The 5,423-nt window shown below is 40.9% G+C and overlaps 1 long non-coding RNA gene across 1 annotated transcript; it reads left to right on the forward strand.

Moving 5' to 3' along the window:
- The first annotated feature begins 859 nt into the window (after positions 1-859).
- On the forward strand, positions 860-4,877 carry LOC134625345 (uncharacterized). The gene is made up of 4 exons (XR_010093717.2): positions 860-939; positions 1,655-1,732; positions 4,563-4,656; positions 4,803-4,877. It is a non-coding gene; the product is annotated as an uncharacterized LOC134625345 (long non-coding RNA).
- The last annotated feature ends 546 nt before the right edge of the window (positions 4,878-5,423 follow it).

Below are 5,423 nucleotides of genomic sequence, written 5' to 3' on the forward strand. Positions count from 1 at the left end.
CAAGAAGTGAGTGACAGATCCACTTCATTCTTCCAACAGGTTACACATTATTTTTTGTATTTGGTATATGTGTCAGTTGGGCCTAGTGAATAAATGAAATGCCCTTTGATTGTATTAAAACAATCAGTTTGAGTGAAAGTTAACCAAAATCAACATTAGTATTAGGAGAAAGAAATTGGCTATACCATTTGTTAGTCCAAACCTTCCCTTAACGCATCAGCTTGATGTTTATTCTGACTAAATTTGATATTTTTGTCCTTTTACACATGTTTTTGTCCATTTAACCTCCCACTTTCCGGTTTACATGATTGGATTTCTGGGGAAATAGATGGCTTTGTTACAAGATAAATATATATTCTTATTGCTTACTGACTAGATTGTTTTATGTATTTTAATAATAAAGGCCTTTATAAACCAAGGCCAGATGTGAGAAAGAACTAGGTCAGAGGGTGATAGGTTGCCTTAGCAACAGAGGCTTTAGTAAGGGGAAGTTAAGAAACAGGAAGTTTAGTGCAGAGCTGCAGAGGCATATTAATAAAATACAGGAAACCAGACAGAAAAAGCGGAACTAAGTAACACACACACAAATATTAGTCAGACCATAAGGAGTTGTTTTGATCAAAACTATGTGTGTCTGTGTGTGACGTATAGCAGAACTATATATACGTATTGTAGCTTGGAATGCTTTTAGAACTATGGGTGCGTGCTCGTGTCTACAGTTCTCCGTTTCCGGAAATGTACAATAAAGATGATTTTTTGAGCTTTGACCACACTGAGTCCAGTCTTTCTCTGTCGGCAAAAGAATTCAGAAAAAGAACCAAATTTAATAATTGGTGCCGTGACCCAGATTATTAAATTCTGATTATTAAATTATATTGGCGTCTGCAACAAAAGACAACAAGTGCTGAGATCCTGTCTCAACCTCCTTGAGACCAAGAGGTGAGTGACATACCCACTTCATTCTTCCAACAGGTTACACATTATTTTTTGTATTTGGTATCAAGTATATGTGTCAGTTGGGCCTAGTGAATAAATGAAATGCCCTTTGATTGTATTAAAACAATCAGTTTGAGTGAAAGTTTCCAAAAATCAACATTAGCATTACTTGTTTGTGAATATCTCAGTAGAAAGAAATTGGCTATACCATTTGTTAGTCTAAACTTTCTCTTAAAGCATCAACTTGATGTTTATTCTGACTAAATGTGATACTTTTTGTCCTTTTACACATGTTTTTGTCCATTTAACCTCCCGCTTTCCGGTTTACATGATTGGATTTCTGGGGAAATAGATCGCTTTACATCAATGTTGGGTTTAGAGCTTTTATTGACAACAGCAGGAGAAGTTATAAGTCAGGAATATGAACTCTACATGTATTCAGTCATCATCATCTTGTTTCAAGCTGTGACAGACATGAGTGTGTTTCAGTTGCCTTCCTCATGTGGTTGGACCAAAAACTCTAGTGTTGGTTACACTGTACTCATATTGTTGGGTAGCAGAGCTGTACAGTGTTAAGTTTCTATAGAATCTGGTATAAGGAAGTCAGATCCTCCTGTGAATAATGTTCACTGAAACAAATATGATCTGTAGTTAACTGACTAGTCAGGATTTACACTACAGAAAGTTTCAGACATTATATTGTTGTCTTTTGTTGCAGACACCAAGTGCTGAGATCCTGTCTCAACCTCCTACAGACCAATTACTGAGTGACATACCCACTTCATTCTTCCAACAGGTTACACATTATTTTTTGTATTTGGTATCAAGTATATGTGTCAGTTGGGCATAGTGCATAACTAAAATGCACTTTGATTGTAGGAAAACAATCAGCTTGAGTGAAAGTTTCCCAAAATCAACATTAGTATTAGTTGTTTGTGAATATCTTAGGAGAAAGAAATTGGCTATACCATTTGTTAGTCCAAACTTTCTCTTAAAGCATCAACCTGATGTTTATTCTGACTAAATTTGATACTTTTTGTCCTTTTACACATGTTTTTGTCCATTTAACCTCCCACTTTCCGGTTTACATGATTGGATTTCTGGGGAAATAGATCGCTTTACATCAGTGTTGGGTTTAGAGCTTTTATTGACAACAGCAGGACAAGTTATAAGTCAGGAACATGAACTCTACATGTGTTCAGTAGTCATGTCCTCATATTGTTTTAAGCTGTGAAGGACATGAGTGTGTTTAAGTAGATGTCCTCATATGGTAGGACCAATGATTGTAATGTGTGCTACATTGTCCTCATATTGTTTTAAGCTGTGAATGACATGAGTGTGTTTTAGTAGCCTTTCTCAAGTGGTAGAACCAACAACTCTAGTGTGGGTTACATTGAAATTGAACAGTAGGGATGGTTGGCATGATGACAATAATTCTCTCTCTGATTTTAAACAATCACACTGTGATGAGTATTATTAGTAGATTATGTTCACATGTAAAATATACATATCAAATGTAGAATTAAACACTGCCCAATGCTGACTTTGCCTAGAATGCAAAGAAAAAAGCAAACAAACCTATTGTGTGCATTAATTCTCATGTTTCACTGTTACTTTTCAAAGGCTCACGGACCAAAAATTCTGGGGTCCCAAGCCCCGTGAAAATAACTTCCTCACAAAATACGGTTATTTCCAGTAATGACAATACAGTTTGTTGCGCTAATTTTACATGGGATCTTGCCTTTTCAATTGATTTTAAACATTAAATTAGGAACATGTTAATGTGATTAAACAATGAAATTATCTATAAATAGGAAAAAAAAAACAAATCCTAAAAAAACAGTAATATTCCGGCAGCTGGGGCGCCAAAATACTACCGTAAAATAACAGAAAATAACTTTCTCATAAAAATACAGTTATTTTCAGTAATGAAAATAGAGTTTGTTGCGCTAATTTTACATGGGATTCTGCCTTTTCCAAGTGCTTTTAGACATTAAATTAGGAACATTTTAACGTGATCAAACAATGAAATTACCTATAAACAAGGTCAATGAATGTGGCAATATGAATCATAATACGTAAATGTACAGAAATATACAGTTAACTTAAATAATAATGGATTGCATGCCCTGGGACAGAGGCGAGGCTGCCTCATCGCCCCCTCTGGCCATCACCAGTAGGCGGTAGGTGAAGAGTTTTGACCACAGACACAACAACCGAGAGTGTCCGAGCCGGGGCTCGAACCGGCAACCTTCTGATCACAAGGCGAACTGCCAGCTCTTGAGCCACGATCACCCTAAATAGCAATGATAATAATACTTATGTGATGTAACACAAGCTTATAGGAATCATGTTATATAATTTTCCATAGCATTACATTTGAATTCAACAGTTCAATTACATTACAGTGATTTAACGTTAATTGACATTTGAAATGTGAAGTCACAGTCTATTTACGTAACTTTAATGATATTCTAGAAGAACAGAAAAAAACTGTAAAATGCACAGTAAAATATTAGGATTTTTTCCTACAGTGCAGCCATACCCGCGACCTTGTGGTTGTTAGTTCACATTCATTGGCCGATGCTTAGCGTCATGTTATTATGTGTCCCAACATCCAATGGCATGTCACATTGTTTTTCATGGCCACACCCTCACCCCAGGTGCAGAGGCCTATTTCTGTTCAGGAATGTTGTGAATACTTTGGCTGTGTCCCAATTCAGGGTATGCACGCTTGAAGTACGCATTTCAAGTGCGAATACGTCACCGCCCCGCGACGACGGCTGTCCCAATTCAAAGTGCACTTCAAATGCATACTCCAAATACGCCGTCGAAATCCCCAAATATCAAGCGTGGTCCGGTGCACGCTTCGTGGCCCCATATATCCCACAATGCATAGCGCGACGCAGCCAGGCCAGTGCGTAATGATGTCAGCAGCTGCGGAGGAGCTTGAAACGGCGGCGGAGAACAGCAACACCCGCAAATGGAAGATATGTGTGAAGGAGCGAAACAAATACCACGATGTAAAAGTTAATGGGAGGTTAATAGAAAATGTCAAGGTGAATCATGTCAAACCTGCCCGACCCACGTAACCGTAAATGAACAGACCTGCAACGCTGTGAATCCTGTACCAGACCGAGGGCAGTATGAATAATGTACTAATATGACCCTGCCTGTGCCGCAAACAGGAATGTCAACATATACCAGGCAGGAATGTAGCTGTGTCCGCAGCACATTAAATATAAAATGCAAATGCATAAAATATAACATATACATACATTTGTCACAGTTATCACACCTGCCGTGTCAAATATGTCAAAGGGGATATTTCAAAGCGCCCTGAGGCGACTTTTGTTGTGAGTCTGCCCCATCCAAACAAAACTGAATTGAATTGTATTGAAACAAAACATATGACAGAGAACCCCCGACCCCAACCTAGGGCCTGTTAAAGTAAGTGTTCTGCCCCACTCAGTGTTGTCCCTTTCCCGCAATAAACAGTATTGCCTGACATTGCAGTGTGTATGTTCCACACAGCTGGAAATGCTGAACTGACGGCAAATGGAGAAATGCTAAAACAGAAGTGCATGATGGTGGGGAATGTAATCCAATGTCACGCTGCATTACAGGGACCACGGAGCAGACGGCAGACCTCATTCGACTCCGCCGTGACAATGAGCACCTGTTCACGGGTGCGAAACACTCAGCCGCAGTGGGTTGGAGGTACAGCAACAGTATGATGTCTACAAGTATTGAGTCACATGGGACAGTGAACTGTCTGCCCTGTGGTCCCAAGCCAGTACATCCTGCTGTGGGTGCCATAAACGGAATGACCTGATATACATGTGCTCCCATATTTCGTTTGTTAGGGAAATCGTGGAGAAGATGGACCTGGCGGGGAAAATCTCCCCTGTGCAGGCAAAACGTAAATGGGAGAACCTGAAGCGGAAATACAAGGTATATACAGTGGTAGTGACAGATGTAACTCCACACGGAACACTGAAAAGTCACCTATGTAAACCTGCACTGTTGCTGTTTTTGCCAACTGCCACCTGTGATGTATCCTCCCCTCAGGAGTGCAAGTATCCAGCGACGGGCGAGGGTGCAAGTGGGAAGCCTACTGCCGCAACATGGCCCTGGTTTGATGCCATGGATGAGGTGCTAGGACAGAGGCCCTCCACCAGGCCACCTGTCCTAATCTCCTCCATCCAGGAGGACGCACCAGGGCCCAGTTCAGCAGTGGGCAACCCACTCCCACACCAGGAGGGGCAGGGGGATGAGGAGCCGCCTGAGGCACGGGTGGCGAAAAGGAGGAGGGACGGGGAGGATGAGCTCATTGCCCTAATAAAGGAGGACATGGCCCAGCAACGGCAAATGGAGGAACGGAGAGGCGAGAGGATGGACAGGCTGATAGGTGTCCTGGAAAAGCTAGTGCAGCAGAAAAAGGACTGAGTCGTGTCCACAGACAGCCACTGTACATAGTTGAACTT

The sequence above is a fragment of the Pelmatolapia mariae genome, linkage group LG1 (genome assembly GCF_036321145.2).
Source record: "Pelmatolapia mariae isolate MD_Pm_ZW linkage group LG1, Pm_UMD_F_2, whole genome shotgun sequence".
Lineage (NCBI taxonomy): Eukaryota > Metazoa > Chordata > Actinopteri > Cichliformes > Cichlidae > Pelmatolapia > Pelmatolapia mariae.